The following is a 19,649-nucleotide window of genomic DNA, read 5'->3' on the forward strand; positions in this document are numbered from 1 at the left end:
TATCTCTTAATATCAATGGACTCAACTCCCCGATAAAAAGACATAGACTAACAAACTGACTACACAAACAAGACCCAACATTTTGCTGCTTACAGGAAACTCATCTCAGAGAAAAAGATAGACACTACCTCAGAATGGAAGGCTGGAAAACCATCTTCCAAGCAAATGGTATGAAGAAACAAGCTGGAGTAGCCATTCTAATATCTGATAAGATTGACTTCCAACCCAAAGTCATTAAAAAAGACAGGGAGGGACACTTCATACTCATCAAAGGTAAAATCCTCCAAGATGAACTATCAATCCTGAATATCTATGCTCCAAATACAAAGGCAGCCACATTCATTAAAGAAACTTTAGTAAATCTCAAAGCACACATTGCACCTTATACAATAATAGTGGAAGACTTCAACACACCACTTTCACTAATGGACAGATCATGGAAACAGAAACTAAACAGGGACACAGTGAAACTAACAGAAATTATGAATCAAATGGATCTGGCAGATATCTACAGAACATTCTATCCTAAAACAAAAGGATATACCTTCTTCTCAGCACCTAATGGTACCTTCTCCAAAATTGACCACATAATTGGTCACAAAACAGGCCTCAACAGATACAAAAATATTGAAATTGTCCCATGCATCCTATCAGATCACCATGGACTAAGGCTGATCTTCAATAACAAAATAAATAATAGAAATCCAACCTACACGTGGAAACTGAACAACACTCTTCTCAATGATACCTTGGTCAAGGAAGGAATAAAGAAAGAAATTAAGGACTTTTTAGAGTTCAATGAAAATGAAGCCACAACATACCCAAACTTATGGGACGCAATGAAAGCATTTCTAAGAGGAAAACTCATAGCTCTGAGTGCCTCCAAAAGGAAACTAGAGAGAGCACACATTAGCAGCTTGACAACATACCTAAAAGCACTAGAACAAAAGGAAGCAAATTCACCCAAGAGGAGTAGACAGCAGGAAATAATCAAACTCAGGGGCGAAATCAACCAAGTGGAAACAAGAAGAACTATTCAAAGAATCAACCAATCAAGGAGCTGGTTCTTTGAGAAAATCAACAAGATAGATAAACCCTTAGCCAGACTCACTAGAGGACACAGGGAAAGCATCCTAATTAACAAAATCAGAAATGAAAAAGGAGACATAACAACAGATCATGAAGACATCCAAAACACCATCAGATCCTTCTACCAAAGGCTATACTCAACAAAACTGGAGAACCTGGATGAAATGGAGAAGTTCCTAGACAGATACCAGGTACCAAAGTTGAATCAAGATCAGGTTAATGATCTAAACAGCCCTATATCCCTCAAAGAAATAGAAGCAGTCATTAATAGTCTCCCAACTAAAAAAAGCCCAGGACCAGATGGGTTTAGTGCAGAGTTCTATCAGACCTTCAAAGAAGATCTAATCCCAGTTCTTCACAAACTATTCCACAAAATAGAAACAGAAGGTACTCTACCCAACTCATTCTATGAAGCCACAATTACTCTGATACCTAAACCACAAAAAGACCCAACAAAGATAGAAAACTTCAGACCAATATCCCTTATGAATATTGATGCAAAAATCCTCAATAAAGTTCTTGCTAACCGAATCCAAGAACACATCAAAACAATCATCCATCCTGACCAAGTAGGTTTCATCCCAGGGATGCAGGGATGGTTCAATATACGGAAATCCATCAACGTAATCCAGTATATAAACAAACTAAAAGACAAAAACCACATGGTCATCTCGTTAGATGCGGAAAAAGCATTTGACAAGATCCAACACCCATTCATGATAAAAGTCTTGGAAAGATCAGGAATTCAAGGCCCATACCTAAACATGATAAAAGCAATCTACAGCAAACCAGTAGCCAACATCAAAGTAAATGGTCAGAAGCTTGAAGCAATCCCTCTAAAATCAGGGACTAGACAAGGCTGTCCACTTTCTCCATACCTATTCAACATTGTACTTGAAGTCCTAGCCAGAGCAATTCGACAACAAAAGGAGATCAAAGGGATACAAATTGGAAAAGATGAAGTCAAAATATCACTCTTTGCAGATGATATGATAGTATATATAAGGGACCCTAAAAATTCCACCAGAGAACTCCTAAGCCTGATAAACAGCTTCGGTGAAGTAGCTGGATATAAAATTAACTCAAACAAATCAATGGCCTTTCTCTACACAAAGAATAAACAGGCTGAGAAAGAAATTAGGGAAACAACACCCTTCTCAATAGTCAGAAATAATATAAAATATCTTGGTGTGACTCTAACTAAGGAAGTGAAAGATCTGTATAATAAAAACTTCAAGTCTCTGAAGAAAGAAATTATAGAAGATCTCAGAAGATGGAAAGATCTCCCATGCTCATGGATTGGCAGGATCAACATTGTAAAAATGGCTATCTTGCCAAAAGCAATCTACAGATTCAATGCAATCCCCATCAAAATTCCAACTCAATTCTTCAACGAATTAGAAAATGCAATCTGCAAATTCATCTGGAATAACAAAAAACCTAGGATAGCAAAAACTCTTCTCAAGGATAAAAGAACCTCTGGTGGAATCACCATGCCGGACCTAAAGCTTTACTACAGAGCAACTGTGATAAAAACTGCATGGTACTGGTATAGTGACAGACAAATAGACCAATGGAATAGAATTGAAGACCCAGAAATGAACCCACACACCTACGGTCACTTGATCTTCGACAAGGGAGCTAAAAACATCCAGTGGAAGAAAGACAGCATTTTCAACAAATGGTGCTGGCACAACTGGTTGTTAACATGTAGAAGAATTCGAATCGATCCATTCCTATCTCCTTGTACTAAGGTCAAGTCTAAGTGGATCAAGGAACTTCACATAAAACCAGAGACACTGAAACTTATAGAGGAGAAAGTGGGGAAAAGCCTTGAAGATATGGGCACAGGGAAAAAATTCTTGAATAGAACAGTAATGGCTTGTGCTGTAAGATCAAGAATTGACAAGTGGGACCTCATGAAACTGCAAAGCTTCTGCAAGGCTAAAGACACCATCAATAAGACAAAAAAACCACCAACAGATTGGGAAAGGATCTTCACCTATCCTAAATCAGATAAGAGACTAATATCCAATATATATAAAGAACTCAAGAAGGTGGACTCCAGAAAGTCAAATAACCCTATTAAAAATGGGGCTCAGAACTGAACAAAGAATTCTCACCTGAGGAATACCGAATGGCAGAGAAGCACCTGAAAAAATGTTCAACATCCTTAATCATCAGGGAAATGCAAATCAAAACAACCCTGAGATTCCACCTCACACCAGTCAGAATGGCTAAGATCAAAAATTCAGGTGACAGCAGATGCTGGCGAGGATGTGGAGAAAGAGGAACACTCCTCCATTGTTGGTGGGATTGCAAGCTTGTACAACCACTCTGGAAATCAGTCTGGCGGTTCCTCAGAAAATTGGACATAGTACTACCGAAGGATCCAGCAATACCTGTCCTGGGCATATATCCAGAAGATGTCCCAACCGGTAAAAAGGACACATGCTCCACTATGTTCATAGCAGCCCTATTTATAATAGCTAGAAGCTGGAAAGAACCCAGATGTCCCTCAACAGAGGAATGGATACAGAAATTATGGTACATTTACACAATGGAGTACTACTCAGCTATTAAAAAGAATGAATTTATGAAATTCCTAGCCAAATGGAGGGACCTGGAGGGCATCATCTTGAGTGAAGTAACACAATCACAAAAGAACTCACACAATATGTATTCACTGATAAGTGGATATTAGCCCAAAACTTAGGATACCCAAGATATAAGATACAATTTGCTAAACGCATGAAACTCAAGAAGAATGAAGACCAAAGTGTGGACACTCTGCCCCTTCTTAGAATTGGGAACAAAACACCAAGGGAAGGAGTTACAGAGACAAAGTTCGTAGTTGTGATGAAAGGATGGACCATTTAGAGACTGCCGTATCCAGGGATCCATCCCATAATCAGCTTCTAAACGCTGACACCATTGCATACACTAGCAAGATTTTGCTGAAAGGACCCAAATATAGCTGTCTCTTGTGAGACGATGCCGGGGCCTAGCAAACACAGGAGTGGACGTTCACAGTCAGCTATTGGATGTATCACAGGGCTCCCAATGGAGAAGCTAGAGAAAGTACCTAAGGAGCTAAAGGGATCTGCAACCCTATTGTTGGAACAACAGGATGTACTAACCAGTACCCCGGAGCTCTTGTCTCTAGCTGCATATGTATCGAAAGATGGCCTAGTCGGTCATCACTGGAAAGAGAGGCCCATTGGACTTGCAAACTTTATATGCCCCAATATAGGGGAATGCCAGGGCCAAAAGAATGGGAATGGGTGGGTAGGGAAGTGGGGGGCGCTATGGGGGACTTTTGGGATAGCAATGGAAATGTAATTGAGGAAAATATTAATAAAAATATTAAAAATTAAAACAAAACAAAACAAAACAAAAACAAAAACATAATTCTACCATGATCAAGTAAGACTTCATCTCAGGGATGCAGGGATGGTTCAATATACAAAAATCAATCATTGTAATCCACCATATAAACAAACTGGTACAAAACATATCCAATCATCTCAGTGGATGCCAAAAAAAAAAAAAGTCTTTGACTTTTGGATCTTTTCCTCCCATCAGTAACCATCTTCAACTTAGGAATGAGAGATTTGCTTCATCTCAGTCTATTTTCTTTGGAATTGTTCGGTTGTTGTCTCTCAGAAGTATGTTCTTTTCTACTGAAAGACAGGGAATGGATACTGATGACAGGGGGACTGGGGATGGGAAAGACAGACTAGAGGGAGGGGAAACTTAAATCATGATATATTCTATTTGAACATAATCTAGTTTCAATAAAAAAGTAAATGAATTAATTGAAAAATACTAAAACAATATACAGAAATAATGGGATTACAAAAGAAAATACAAATAACAGTCTATTTCTTCTCTCTCTCTCTCTCTCTCTCTCTCTCTCTCTCTCTCTCTCTCTCTCTCTCTCTCTCTCTCTCTCTCTCTCTTTCTCTCTGTCTTTCTCCACAGAGTGATCCTCTCAGTCCTGGCAATCAATGGTCTACTCACCTTGGGTCTAAGTGCCACAGTAGGACAGTGTTGGTTTCTGAAACATCCACTAGTAGGAGTTTACTTTCAGGCATAGCCTTGGCAAATGTGTGTGAGTATCTGACAACTGATGCGTCAGGAGGGCTCCCATTTTGGTTGCCATGTGAAAAAGGACATTTTTCCAGCAGAGATTTGCCCAGAACTACACAACATTGCACTGTCTACATGGAGGGACATTTCTATGGAGCCACATGTATGGCTATAAGCTACAGCACTAGCTCAGTGTGAAAGCTCCGAAGTGATTGTTGTAATAACTCATAGGGTTGCTGGAGGATAGCTTAAGTGGCTCTCGTATCATTTTTAGTAAAGACTTGGAGGTACAGTCACATGAGTTAGTGCTTTAAGGCATACTTAGACTATAGATGGCATATGAACATGTACAAGACCCATGCCATGATCCATATATAGTCTATGAACCTACCAGAGAATCAGAAATTGGAGGTACAACACAGAAAAAGAAGAAAGAAGCAAAGGAAGGACGGAAGGAAGGAAGGAAGGGAGAGAGGGGGGGGGGAAGAAAAAACGAAAGACATGAGACTTGCATATATTTCTAAAAAAAGGTAAAAAAAAAAAAGAACCATTCAGGTTTGTGAGGATACACCAAAAAAGGGAAAAGATTGGTCCTTTATTCACAAATGAACAAAAATACCTAAGGACTAAGGACTTCTTTCTTTTTCCACCTCTTTCTTTCTCCTCTCCCTCTCTATTTATGTGGCTCTCAGACTCAAGCATGGCAGAAACTCAGAATTCTACAGAGGAATTCTATAAGAAGGAAGAAGGTACAGGAACTGTCACACTCCTTTCAGGTGGGGACAAAGAGAGAAGGCACCCAGACTGGGTAGCTCACAACCATGATACTAAAAACAGGGAGACAAAGACAACAAGAATGTCCCTTGTGTCTGAGGGCAGACAGTGATGTACAGTGAGATCCAGAACATGAGCTAGAGAGGAAATCCTAACTCAGGAAAACAAAAGAAGAAGAGAGAAAAATACCCAGAAATAGCAGAATATGGGCAAGAGAAGAGCAAGAATGTTTGAATAAGGGAACGCATGCAGCCAGCCTTACCATTGGCTCTTCTGTTCTTTACTTATGAGGGTAGAACCCACTTTACAAGCATTTGCCAGATGAAATGAAGACCACTGCTTCTGGAAGTTCAGTGCTATCACCCACTAATGTAAGAATGCAGGATCAAGCTGGTCCAAGGATCAAAGCCTACAGAGGAGAGAAGAGAGATGTGAGGTCAACCAGGGTCAAAACAACTGAAGAAAGGACTCCTGGAGAAGAAACTGAAGCATTCATAATCTCCACAACCCTCCACTTCAATACAGCAAAAATGGAGCTCTTGATCTCTTCCTTTGGTCATAGAGAGATGCTAACAGCTCACAACTCAGATCAACAGAAAGGGTTTCTCAACTAAGTTGCCCCAACCTATATGCTCCTCTCCTTCCTGCTGAAGGGTTCTGTCTGAGTATACAATGGGCACTTAAAGAATATGATCTTTTGGAACGTTTTACATCATATGTACATTAGAAACACCTTCATCAATGAACCTTATCAAAAGCACTGCCATAATCTCATCGGCTAAAAGTCATGTCAAGAAGGGCTGCCATGTCAAGATTAACTCTTTGATCAGCACACAACTCAGGCTTCATGGATGAAGCTGGTCTTCTGGCATGCATCTTCTCCACCCAATCCTGTCTTGGAGCTCAGAATATGACCTTCCAATTGGCTACTGCTTGACTTATGGCATCACTCTCCCTCCCAGCCTACCAGCACCTAGTAGAATCCTGGGGTTTCCATGGAGCTGCCTGTAAACAAATTTGGATCATCACAGGTAACCTGTGACCAGTGACCAGTGAGCTGTCTGATACTGAACACACTCTCTGTTTTGGTCAGCAGATCAGAGAAAGACAACCATTTTTCCTGATTGGTTCACATATTTATTACTGTTACTCTCCCTCATACATCATGTCAGGTAAGTAACAAAACTTTAAAATTGGTTTTGATCCAACTTTCGTGATTTTTTAATATATGTTTAAAATCCATACATTACCAGTAAGGGATACCATAGGTATTCATATTCATTCAAATTGAATGTCAATTTTAATGATTATCTCAAATTGAATGTTTAGCTTTGGTTTTTACTAAGAATGTGATTCTGGACACAAGTTTTCTCTCAAGTGCTTCTTCATCCATATCATGGGGATTAGAGTGTCACTATGCTCTTGGCTCTGAACTGTTGAGTCTTAAGTGGCAGGTGAATGTGGGAGAGACTAAGAGGGGACTTGACTCTGAGGAAGCAGTTACTGTAGAAATATTGAGGTTGTTACATGAAAGACAGAGCCATGGGAACTGGGAAGAAGAAAAAAAATCCAAAGGATAAAGATGAGGGGCTAGAAAATAAAGAAATAAAAGAAGTCAAAAGTGTACAGTTGACCCTAAAGGAAAACACAGGTAGTTTAGGACCGAATGCTGCAGAGAGGCACAGGTTTCACATCTAAGGGCCTAAGGATTTGTCCTTTCCTGAGCCTTATTTTGGCAACTTCACTGTTGAGATTTGTCTGGGCACAGGATCCCTGTCATAAACAGAAGGCACTACCCCACTCTGAACCCTGACTCGTACCATCTGTCACATCCGTCTTGTGCAGAGTTCCTCGATTCTTTTATTTTTTAAAGAATAGCTATCAAATATATTTCTATTCCTAATTATAAAATCAGATGTATTAAAAATAACTTTTGCTGTATTTATAAATTTTTATATTTATACCATGTCACTAAATATATTGAGAGTGTCTTGAGGCCAAGTCTTTGAAGTAGCAGTTTAATGTCTACATTCAGTTCAGAGTGGCTTGGCTGAGACTGCCCCGTTAGAGCTATGAGTTATAGATGGTTATCCACGTGTACAGACATTACTGGACCTCTACAGTCAATGTAATGCATGAGAAAGAAATTGCAGATGCATACTGGTAGCTGGCAGTTCATAATCCAGAAACAATAATCACTACTAATTTAAACGATCACAAGAGACATTTCCCCCTTGAAAACTTAGCTGTAAAGCACTCATGGGAACACCTAGCACACATATGTCACTACCTTGCCTGTGGGGTGCTGAGGGCGGTGTGATCATCCAGGTCCTCAAGAAGTTCAAAACCAAGGGGTATATTCATTGATCAGCACTCGAACGTCTCACATATCATTTTATTGTTTCTGTTCGTATTTACATCAAGCCTTAGTTCATGGTGATCTGATAGGGTGTATGGGATTATTTCAATATTCTTGTATTTGTTGAGGCCTGTTTTGTGACCTATTATATGGTCAATTTTGGAGAAGGTAACATGAGCTCCTGAGAAGAAGGTATATCCTTTTGTTTTAGGATGAAATGTTCTATGGATATCTGTTAAATCCATTTGTTGTTTCATAATTATTGTTAGTTTCACTGTGTCTCTGTTTAGTTTCTGTTTTCAGGATCTATCCATTGATGAGGGTGGGCTGTTGAAGTGTTCCACTATTATTGTGTGAGGTACAATGTGTGCCCTGAGCTTTAGTAAAGTTTCTTTTATGAATGTGGTTTGCCTTGCACTTGGAGCATAGATGTTGATAATTCAGAGTTCATCTTAGTAGATTTTTCCTTTTACCAATATGAAGTTTCTTCTTATCTCTTTTTGAGAACTTTAGGTTGAAACTCAATTTTATTCGATTTAATTTATTTATTAGCATGACTACTCCAGATTGTTTCTTGAGACCATTTGATTGGAAAATTGTTGTCCAACCTTTCACTCTGAGGAAGTGTCTTTCTTTGTCACTGAGGTACATTTACTGTATGCAGCAAAATGCTGGGTCCATTCTGTTACTCTATGTCTTTTGGGAATTGAGTACACTGATGTTAAGTGATATTAAGGAAAAGTGATTGTTCTATGTTATTTTGGTTGTTAGAGATGGAATTATGTTTGTGTGGCTATCTTCTTTTAGGTTTGTTGACAGATTATTTTCTTGATTTTTCTGAAGTATAGTTTCCCTCCTTGTGTTGGTCTTTTCCATCGATTATCCTTTGTAGGGCTGGAATTTATGGAAAGATATTGTGTAAATTTGGTTTTGTCATGGAATATCTTGGTTTCTCCATCTATGGTAATTGAGAGTTTTGCTAGGTATAATAGCCTAGGCTGGCATTTGTGTTCTCTTAGGGTCCATATTACATCTGCCTAGGATCTTCTAACTTTCATAGTCTCTGATTAAAAGTCTGGTGTAATTCTGAGGGGGTCTGCTTTTATTTGTTACTTGACCTTTTTCCCTTACTGCTTTTAATATTCTCTTTGTTTAGTGCATTTGTTGTTTAGATTATTAGGTGACAGGAGGAATTTCTTTTCTGGTCCAGCCTATTTGGAGTTCTGTAGGCTTCTTGTATGTTCATGGGCATCTCTTTCTTTAGGTTAGGGGAGTTTTCTTCTATAATTTTTTGAAGATCTTTACTGGCCCTTTAAGTTGAAAATCTTCATTCTCATCTATACCTATTTTCCTTAGGTTTGTTTTTCTCATTGTGTCCTAGATTTCCTGGATGTTTAGAGTTAGGATCTTTTTGCATTTTGCTTTTCTTTGACTGTTGTGTCAATGTTTGCTATGGTATCTTCAGCACCTGAGATTCTCTCTTCTATCTCTTATATTCTGTTGGTGATGCTTGCATCTATGACTCCTGATCTCTTTCCTAGGTTTTCTAACTCCAGGGCTGTCTCCCTTTGTGATTTCTTCACTGTTTCTATTTCCAATTTTCGATCTTGTTTGGTTTAGCTCATTTCCTTCTCCTGTTTGATTGTGTTTTCCTGTAATTCTTTAAGGGATTTTTGTGTTTCCTTTTTATTGGCTTCTAGCTGTTTACTTGTGTTCTCCTGTATTTCTTTAAGGGATTTATTTATGCCCTTCTCAAAGTCCACTATCACCATTATGAGAAGGGATTTTAGATCCGAATCTTGCTTTTTACCAGGGTGATGGTGTATCCACGACTTGCTATGATCTGAGAATTGGGTTCTGATAATTCCAAGTATCCTTGGTTTATGTTGCATATATATACATATACATAGTCATATACATGCATATATATATGTGTGTGTGTGTATATATATATATATATATATATATATATATATATATATATATATAGAGAGAGAGAGAGAGAGAGAGAGAGAGAGAGAATTTGTTTGTTTTTCGAGACAGGGTTTCTCTGTGTCTCCCTGGCTGTCCTGGAACTCACTTTGTAGACCAGAAATCCGAATGTCTCTGCCTCCCAAGAGCTGGGATTAAAGTCGTGCACCACCACCACCCGATTTGTTGCTTATATTCTTTTTTTGTTTGTTTTTTTGAGACAGGGTTTCTCTGTATAGCCCTGGCTGTCCTGGAAGTCACTTTGCAGACGAGGCTGGCCTTGACTCAGGAATCCACCTGCCTGCTGGGATTGCCTCCCACGATCTGATTATCTCTAGAGCTAACTACCCTCGCTATATCTTACTGGAACCTGTCCTTCCTGTGTTGCTCGTTGTGTCAGAACTCCTCAGAGTTCAGCTGTCTCTGTGGTCCTGTGATTCTGTTATCCTGTGATCCTAAGATACTGGGTGTGTCAGAGCTCTTGGGAGTCAAGCTGCCTCTTGGACCCTGAGATCCTGTTGTGACCAAGCTCCTAGGATCCTGGGATCCTGGGATCTTCTGGTCCTGGGTGTGTTAGAGCACCTGGGATTGGAGCTTCTACTGGGTGTTGTGGAACTGGCTGCAGAGTTCACACCCAAGGTCTGCTCAGGGCACTGGCCCAGACAGGAAAGAGTTCCTTGATTCTTTGTATACACTGGATATATTAGATATTATCAAGGCTCCCACTCTATAAGAGTTACAATTAACAAAGGGAACAAGGGAAGAAACAATCTTATTCATGGAAAAACAAGGCTCTCATTCTGTAAGAATTACAATTAACAAAGGTTACAAACGTAGAAACGATCTTATTTATGAAAAAGCCATCAATAAGTTTGCAAATCCTAATAAGTCAGGCCTAAATATGTACAAGCAACATGAAAATTTACCACCAGGTAGTATTTATAACGTGATATACACATAGTATTTAAGACTCATAACTTAAATCATAAGAAGTCATCAATTGTAGAAGAAATGGGGGGACACAGTAGGATCTACAAAGGGAAAGAATTAGCTAAATAGAGTATTCATATGCAAAATCCTGTATGCATCATTTTTATTTGATATTTTATTTATTTACATTTCAAATGTTATCTCCTTTCCCAATATTCCCCCAGAAACTCCCTATCCCACCCCCTCTCCTCCTGCTTCTATAATGGTGTGCCTCCAACCACCCACCCACCCCGGCCTCCGTGCCCTTGAATTCGCCTACAATGGGGCACTGAGCTTTCATGGGACCAAGGGCCTCTTCTCCCATTGATGCCTGATAAAGCCATACTCTGCTAAATATGTAGCTGGAGCCATGGATCCCTCCATGTGTACTCCTTGGTTGGTGGTTTAGACCCTGGGAGCTCTTGTTGTCTGACATTGGTTTTGTACCTATGGGGTTGCAAACCCATTCAGCTAAGTCAGCTATGTCAGTTAGCTTTCTCTAACTCCTCCATTGGGGACCCCATGATCAGTTCAACAGTTGGCTGTGAGAATCTATATCATCATTTATTTATTTATTTTGTTTTTTTGAGACAGGGTTTCTCTGTGTAGCCCTGGCAGTTCTGGAACTCATTCTGTAAACCAGGCTGGCCTCGAACTCAGAAATCCTTCTGCCTCTGCCTCCCAAGTGCTGGAATTAAAGGCGTGTGCTACCATCGCACGGCCATTATTGTTTTTTCATAGAATATAGTCAATCCTGGTGGAGCTGGGACTCACTTAAGACAGCAGCATTCCAGAGGGAGAGCCAGGTTCATCTTTATATAGTACAGAGACGCTGTCTCTCTATAGAGAGTGAGATCTGCATAGGACAGGGCAAAGCAAAAGGCCTAAGCTGTCTAGGGCAAAGAAGGACTGTGCCTAGATTGGAGCAAAAGTAGAATGAGAGCCATTAGGAATTCTCTGCCCACAGAGAAAGAACAGGCAGCTCAGCAAATGAGTGTCATCCTGAAGAGTACCAAGAATCAAGTACTATTGATTCATTTGCAACTTGGAATGTTGGAGAGAACTTCAGTCTTAGACAAATCCAGCCAGTACAAACTGGAGATAGCACTGGTCTTAGAAACTTAGAAAGGAAACTGCACAGGAAGTTAGAAAGAATCAATCTCACTATTTCCCTGCTGTCCTCTTCCTCCCTACAGAAAATTTCCAAAGTTCACCTTTCTTTGGGACAGAAAGTGGTTGTCAGCCCTCTCTTCCTGGGATGAGCAACTCTCCACACTCAGGAAGGGTGTGAAACACCTCCAGTGTCTCCACCCCAGCTGTGAGTTTAGCATGGCTCCTGCCATCAAGCACCAACACTTCTCTCCAGCTGATCACAGGCAGAGCCTCCCTTAAACCACATGCTGGCATGACCATACTGGTAGAGCTGGCTGACCAGAGCCAGAACTCAACCTCTGCACTCTTCTATCCAGGTGTTCTCAAGTGGGATCTCACAGAAAGCAAAGATAGAGGAGATACACTCCAGGAATTCAATATGACCATCACTGACCAGGACACTGCCCTCTCCTCCCTGTCTGTGACATCCCAGTGTGATAACATTTTAGATCCCAATACCATAGCCCCTTTCCATCCATCACTTTTAACCAGTTTTGTCCAAGTTATACAACCACAGGTACCAGATCAAGGATACAGTCTGGCACCTTCCTACCAGGATGGCAGCCAGGTGTATTATTACAACCACAACATCCTGGACCATCTGATACCTGGAGAACTAGGACTGTGTCTACAGCCCTACAGCTCTGTGTCTTATCCTGTGAGTGAGAAGTCTGCCCCACAACCAGAGATGCTGATGGTGGGAAAGAAGATTCAGCCAAGGAATGTCCAAATACCAATCTCCACCTCTGGCTTCTCCTATTCCACATCTGGTCAAACTCTGCCAGACATCACTCTTCCGGGTAAGTACAAACTCAGGAGGGAAAGGCACATGATCCAGAGTCCAAGGATGCTCAAGTCTACTTTTCGGTAGTGGATATTCCACACAGCCAGAGATTATGAGTCTTTACAGATTAAATAGAGCTCTGCTTTTCATCCCCAACTTCAGGCTGAACAATGATAGAGAATGCAAGGCCACAGTGAGTGGTATCCATCCTGCATTCAGTGGTGTCAGCAACACAACAAAATCACACATGTGACAGCACAAGTTAGTCACTATCACATCCCTGCACACTGTCACTGACTCCTTGAAGTACTGCTCTGGGTAGAGATGACAATGAGGACTTTTTGTTTTGGTAACGTGGGATTTTTCTGTCAGTTGAAATCTCTCTCCAGAGCAATGCAACTCAGAATCTGTCCTGGAGGAAGAATTCCTCCCAGATCCCAGCACCTGTCCTGGCATTTTCTTACACTTAAAATTATAGAGAGAGTAGGGTGCAGACCATGTACCATTGCTAAGGTGGGCAAGGCTACTTTCCTTCTTTTTCCTTCTGATGTAGTACTTCACAGGTGACCCATTGACAACAATGTAAGATCATGTAGATGTTTTTTTTCTAATGGAGAATCATAACCAAGACCAAATATTTCATTTTCTTATGTCAATTTGCATATTGCTTACAGGAGGTCTGTGAGATACAGGGCTGGAAGAAAGCTCTTTTGTTCAAATGCTTGTCTCAAAGGAGGGTCCAGCTAGGTTTGGATACCTAAACCCACATAAAAATCCAGGCGTCTGGGGATTTGAATAATGCCTTAAACTGAGAGAAGTTGTCAGAGTCAGGTGGTTTCTTAAAAATTGTGGCCCAGACAACCTACCTAATAGCAAAGCCCCAAAGATGGGAATCACTGTATCATTGGAAAAGGGGAGGCAAGTGAGGACCATATATCAAGAAAATTTTGTAGCCTAACCATAGACTTTACACCTCAAGTACCACACAAACCCAAAGGAACACAAAAGTATCTGAGAAAACCTGACATGGCATGGGCAGCAAAAACAGAGCAGTCACCATCTGTCTGTCAAAGAGCTGCTGTCTGGGATGCTCAAGCACAGCTCATAGGAATAGCCTACCCTACTGCAGAGGCAGAGTGCTGTAGTGCTATGAAATGGGGATGGGGTGGGGAGCCTCTCACTCATCAGCACTGACTTCTTCCTTGACTCTTTTCCAGTGGTGGACATGGAGACGTCCCAAGGATTGCTACCCTCAGGCCAGACAGTCAGTCTGTTGCAGAGTCCAGAACTCTGCAATATTTCCACCGAGGTTTTCCAGATGAGGACACCACCTGTCAATGGGGACAGGTTATTAACAGGCCCCATGTACAGTTCTTCAGAATTGCTGACCTTGCCTCTAGCTCCAAGCCTGGAACAAAGGGAGAATGAAAACATGCTTGAGATGAAAGCTGAGCTGTCAATGCCTCGGGATGCCTATGAGGGCACTAAAGAAAACCAAGGACCATCACACCTTCCTTTAGTGCACCCTGACTGCACTGATACAAGAAGTCTAAGACCGAAGTCTGCTTCTGACAATGCCAGCATGGAAGGCATCAGTGTGGGTCTGGAAGAGCAAGAGAAGCTGGAGAATGAGACTGGATCCAGAAACAACTTTGACGACCTCACTACACTGGGAGCAGGTGATCACCTTCCCCAATTCTTCAAAACCCTCAAAGACATAGACCAGTGTCCTCCCCTTCAGAGCTGGAGAGTCATGAGAAGCTCTTCTGAAAAGGTGACAAAGAATCATCTAAAAGCCTCTGACCTGCTCGATGGAGCTCCTCAGGCTAAAATCCAGGACCAGGACCTAGTCAGGGGAGAGGGGAGTGGGGGCTGTGCAAAGGACAAGGAAAGAGATATTGACAACATCTCAAAGCATCTGGAGAGCAAAGCTCCCAAAGAGACACCCAGCAGGCACAGCAGAGGTAGAAAAGAGGGGCAAGAAAGACCAAGTGGGCCAGAGAACAATTCCAAGAATACAGAGGAGCTTAAGCAGTCAAGGAACAGAGTCAAAGCAGAAGAGAAGCCCACCATCCCCAAGACCAAGAGGAAGAGGAACCCACCTGAGCTCAGTCAAAACAGCTTCAAGAAGCCTCGAACCAACCTTGGCATGCACATGCTGGAGTCCGTGCAGGTCTTCCACCCACTGGGGAAGAAGTTTGAGAAGAAAACTGGCATCTCTTCCTTCGGGGGTCTGCGAAACTCCACCACCAACAGAGATCAAGGCGCAGGCCCAGCCACCCCAGCACTGCTAGATATGCCACTTGAGGGCCGGGGTCCTGACAGAATCCCAGGCAAAGCTCAGAGAGCAAAGATCAGTGCTCACAAGGAGTGTACATCTCCATCCCAGTACAAGCTGCTCCCGCCTAGGAAGGTCAAGTTAGTACCTTTGCCTTTCCCAAAGCTGGACCAGCCTAAAGCCAGACTTGCTTCTAGAAAGCCTCTCCCCCTGGCTTCACACAGGCCCACTGCAGCTCCCCCTGTGAGGCTTCATCCCCACTCAGCTCATCCATCCCAACCAGCTCCTGTCAGCACATCTCTGATGGCCTCTGCCAAGTCAGCTCCTCCAATTTCCTCCAGTGCTACACAACCTAATGGAGCCAACACCAGTCAGTCTAGTGTTATGCCTCAGTTGGCCTACATGAGGCCTGTACCCTACAGAGCATCCTCTCACACTTCATTCCAGAGAGAGCTTATTTCTTCTGGCAGGAACAAGGCACCATCACCACCCAAACCTCAAACCCAATATCGACTGCAAGACTTCATCTGCCAATCAATTCCATGGAGGAAAGTCGACATTCTGGGACCAGTCATCTCACAGCCCATCACAAAAGAGCAGAGGCCAGAGAGGGAGGCCATGAAGAGGCGTGCTCAACAGGAGCGTGAGAATGCTGCATATTGTAGCTCTCCTGGGAAAGTACAGCTTTTCCTTCACAGGGACACCGATATGGAAATTTCTCAATATTATGGATATGCAATGTAGGAGCTGGCCAGATCTTTGTAACATAGTACTTTTGATGTGTAAAATGACAGGTACAGACACAGATACAGATATGTACATAGAACTTCAAGGGTCATATTAGTGTGTAGATACATAAGTAAATATGTAGCTACGTAGATGAGTATGTAGATGTTTCTGTTTATATAAATAAAGAGATGTTTGTGTTTATATAAATATTATATTATTATATAAATCATAATAATTATAAATATTTGAAGCCAGTAAAACTAACTGGAGTAATTTAAGTCAGTTTTTTAATCCATAGTATATACAGAGGCCTTTGTTATTTAAGTCAGTTCTTTAATCCATACTATATTCAAAGGCCATTGTTATTGTTCTCAGGACTTTGATATTGTTAATTTTGATTGACAAAGTAGTGTATATTATATAACTACATCATATTACGTAAACTCTATTAATATATATTTACTATTAAAGCAATTCCTCATAGCTCTGGTGATAATAAAATTATTCTCCTTGGCTTTTATTTTCACTGTACTGGTCACTGAATATGGGATGTTTCCTAAACGTTTTCCTGTCAACCTAACACACTCCTGCTCTTTCCATGGTTCTTCCCATTTCAAACCTCTCACCCCAGCCCTTAATTATAATTTGCATGGGACAGAGAACTTCCTAATGCTTCATGAAATGAAAAACAGGCTTTCATGTACACATGTATACATGATCTAGAACCCAGATATGAGAGAATACATATCAGGATGACTACCTTTCTGAGATGGGTTTAATTGGATTAGTATGCCCATCTCACGTTGGATCCATTTCAGAAAACACCCATTTAATATTTATTTTGTGTGTATGTCTCCCATGTATACATTCTGGAACAACACATCTGTGCAGTGCCCACACAGGCCAGATGATGACACCAGAAGTGTGGGTCTGGAATTGAGGAAGGTTGACAGGCTGCTAGGAACTCAGCCTGAGGACTCTGTAAGAAGAACAAGTGTTCTCTATAGAGCTATCTCACCTGGCACAGGATGAGTGCAGGTCCTGTAACAGCAAAGCTTCACTTTCTTTATGACTTAATGCTTTCCTCTCTATGTCCATCACGTTTTTCTCACCCATGACAATTCTGTTGCATACCAACTTGGTTCCCTAATGTACTGGAGACACTGCTATAATCAACACTGATGGCAAGGGTCTTTCTAGTGTGTCCAGTTTTAGAATGGTTTGCTTGAGCCAGGTGGTAGGCCAGGTGTTGGGTTTAGGAGGTCCCATTATTGGGACATCCAAACAGGCAGAAATATGTCACACCCCACCAGCAGAGCACAGCATTCCTTCCTGTCCACTCCCACATAGGTGTTTGTCATTCCTTCTCTGATTGACCTTGGTGGCATCTCCTGAAGTTTCACTACGCATTGCTCCAACTCCTGGATCCACATGCTTTATTTTTATGCATCCATGCTCTATATTAAAACCTTGAGGACTGCCATTTTATTTATCATTTACAAACTGGGTTGTCTTGTTTCACATGACTTAGATATTTTGTTTAATTGCAAATAATCTACATATTAATCCATCTGCAGTAATAATAGCAAAGACTGCCTCTTGTTCTCTAAGCCATACCCTCAAGTAACTGCTTCCTTTGCTGGGAAGGACCACTTTGCTTACCTGAGAAACCATTTGTCAACTTCTGCCAAGATGCCTTGGGTGGCTCTATACCCTTGCCTATCCCTGTACCTTGAACTATGTGTGTTGATATGTTCTGACAGTTTCAAGTTTGTCACACCTAGGTCCCTAAGTGGACATATGTCATAGGTAAACTAAAATATGCATTGATTTGTTTGCTTGATTTTTTTTTTGTGTGTGTTTGTGTGTGTGCCGTTTAGTGTCTTGACATAGGGTCTCACTACATAGCCCTGGTTGTCCTAGATCTAATACTGTAGAATGAGATATCCTTGAACTCAAAGGGATCTGCCTCCATCTGCATCTGCCTCTCCCTCTGTGCCTCTGTCCCTCTCTGTCTCTACATTTCTGCCCCTCTGCCCCTCTGAACTTCTGTCCAACTGCTCTTCTGACTCTGCTCTCTGTTCCTGCCTATGCTCATGCTTCTGTCCCCCTAAGCCACCACCACCACCTCTGTGTCCAATCACTCCTGCCCTCATCATACTCCCGGTCTTAGAGTTTTACTGCTGTGAACAGACACCATGACCAAGGCAAGTCTTACAAAAACAACATTTAATTGAAGTTGGCTTACAGGTTCTGAGGTTTAGTCCATTATCATCAAGGTGGGAGCATGGCAGAATCCAGGCAGGCATTGTGCAGGAGAAGCTGAGAATTCTATGTCTTCATCCAAAGGCTGCTAGTGGAAGACCGAATCCTAGGCAACTAGGGTGAGGATCTTAAGCCCACACCCACAAAGGTACACCTACTCCTACCAGGTCACACCTCCAAATGGTGCCACTCCCTTGCCCAAGAATATACAAACCACCACACCCCCCCCCCAACATCTCCACCGCCTCTGCCTGAGTTTGGGAGTACAAGCATACTCTGCTACCCCAGGCGGAATCAAATTTCTTTCTCTACATAAAGATATCTACTTTTCCCAGCATCATCTGATGAATTGGCCACGTTTTAGAGAGGGTACAATCTTATCTTTCTAAAACCCAGTGGGATTTTTTTTTTTTTTTTTTTTATATCTTGGCGTGACTCTAACTAAGGAAGTGAAAGATCTGTATAATAAAAACTTAAAGTCTCTGAAGAAAGAAATTATAGAAGATCTCAGAAGATGGAAAGATCTCCCATGCTCATGGATTGGCAGGATCAACATTGTAAAAATGGCTATCTTGCCAAAAGCAATCTACAGATTCAATGCAATCCCCATCAAAATTCCAACTCAATTCTTCAACGAATTAGAAAGTGCAATCTGCAAACCCAGTGGGATTTAACTGCATATATTTTTAAACGGGAATTCAATTCAGATTTAATTATCTAAAATCTGTTTAGCTACAGAAGTAGGCTATACTAGACTATAGTAGGTAATATGGCTGTGAATCGCTGACCTCATATGAGGTGTGTTTAAGCTATCCAGATTATTTTGTGCTTCCTTAGTAGTGTTAAGATGCATTTCCACTTTTGAAAGGAATGAAAACCCCTTTCATGGGTTTTGTTGGATGACAGACTCCAGCCTTTAGATAGATATTCGTGGTATAGACCAACAACTAGCAAGAGTCAATAATCTCCACCCTCACACAGGCTATTTGCTGCCCAGGGTCACCCATCTAGACAAACCTAACAAGGCCAGCATGAAATATCCCAACCCCTGTATCAAATGAACCACACAAGGACGAGCTAGTAGGAGGAAATGCCATGAAGCAGTAGCTGATGGAGCTCTCTGGTCCTAGCACTTCGCATGGACTGTATTAACTCCAGAGAGGAGCATGGGGATGGGACCATTGCCA

The 19,649-nt window shown here is 41.5% G+C and overlaps 1 long non-coding RNA gene and 1 pseudogene across 1 annotated transcript in view; one reads left to right on the forward strand and one right to left on the reverse strand.

The window, feature by feature from the left end:
* Nucleotides 1–19,649, reverse strand: part of LOC147003320 (uncharacterized) — a 122,839-nt gene that overhangs the window by 6,919 nt on the left and 96,271 nt on the right. Inside the window, exon 5 of the long non-coding RNA XR_015047754.1 lies at nucleotides 6,218–6,364. This is a non-coding gene — a long non-coding RNA (uncharacterized LOC147003320). The remainder of the gene's footprint in view (nucleotides 1–6,217; nucleotides 6,365–19,649) is intronic.
* On the forward strand, nucleotides 14,413–16,212 carry LOC147003321 (uncharacterized protein C2orf78 homolog pseudogene; annotated as a pseudogene).

The sequence above is a fragment of the Mus caroli genome, unplaced genomic scaffold, assembly GCF_978045245.1.
Source record: "Mus caroli unplaced genomic scaffold, Mus_caroli_1 scaffold_8, whole genome shotgun sequence".
NCBI classification, from domain to species: Eukaryota; Metazoa; Chordata; class Mammalia; order Rodentia; family Muridae; genus Mus; species Mus caroli.